This window comes from Theropithecus gelada, chromosome 1 (genome assembly GCF_003255815.1).
Source record: "Theropithecus gelada isolate Dixy chromosome 1, Tgel_1.0, whole genome shotgun sequence".
In the NCBI taxonomy this organism is placed as follows: domain Eukaryota; kingdom Metazoa; phylum Chordata; class Mammalia; order Primates; family Cercopithecidae; genus Theropithecus; species Theropithecus gelada.
Window position 1 is genome coordinate 74,254,090 of NC_037668.1, and position 1,146 is coordinate 74,255,235.

The following is a 1,146-nucleotide window of genomic DNA, read 5'->3' on the forward strand; positions in this document are numbered from 1 at the left end:
CCTGCCCCCTGTCCTTTTTTTATAAATTGAGAATTTTTTTTTTGATTTGAAATTTTCTTTTATTTTTGAGGGGGTGGGGAGCAGCAAGGGGGACAGGGTCTTACTTTGTTGGCCAGGCTGGAATGCAGTGGTGCGAATAGCTCATTGCAGCCTCCACCTCCTGGGCTCAAGTGATCCTCCCACCTCGGCCATCAAGTAGCTAGGACTATAGCATGCCTCACCACTCCCAGCTAATTTAAAAAATATTTTGTAGAGGCTGGGCACGGTGGCTCACGCCTGTAATCCCAGCACTTTGGGAGGCTGAGGCGGGCGTATCATGAGATCAGGAGATCAAGACCATCCTGGCTAACATGGTGAAACACCGTCTCTACTAAAAATACAAAAAATTAGCTGGGCGTGGTGGCAGTCGCCTGTGGTCCCAGCTACTCAGGAGGCTGAGGCAGGAGAGTGGCGTGAACCCAGGAGGCGGAGCTTGCAGTGAGTGGAGACTGCGCCACTGCACTCCAGCCTGGGCGACAGAGCGAGACTCTGTCCCCCAAAAAAACTATTTTGTAGAGATGGCATCTCACTATGTCCAGGCTGGTCTTGAACTCTGGCCTTAAGCAATCCTCCTGCCTGAGCCTCCCAAAGTACTAGGGTTATAGGCATGAGCCACCACACGTGAACCACAATTTTTAAACACATTAGATGTACCCATCACCTATCAAGTATGTATGTCTTGATGAGGGCTGTGCCTGGCACAGTGGCTTATACCTGTAATCCCAACACTTTCAGAGGCTGAGGCAAGAGGATCTCTTGAAGCCAGGAGTTCAAGACCAGCCTAGGCAACATAGTGAGATCCTGTCTCTACAAAAATAAGTAGCTGGGTGTGATGGTGTTCTCCTGTAGTCCTAGCTACTTGGGAGGCTAAGATAGAAGGATTCCTTAAGCCCAAAGTTCAGGGGTTACATTGAGCTATGATCACTGGGTCTGGGACACATAGTGGAGACCCTGTATTTTTTAAAAAGAGAAAAAGCCAGGTGAGATGGCTCACAGCTGTAATCCTAGCACTTTGGGAGGCTGAGGTGGGAGGATTACTTGAGGCTGTGAGTTCTTGAGACCAGCCTGGGCAACATAGTGAGACTCTGCCTCTACAAAAAAAAAAAA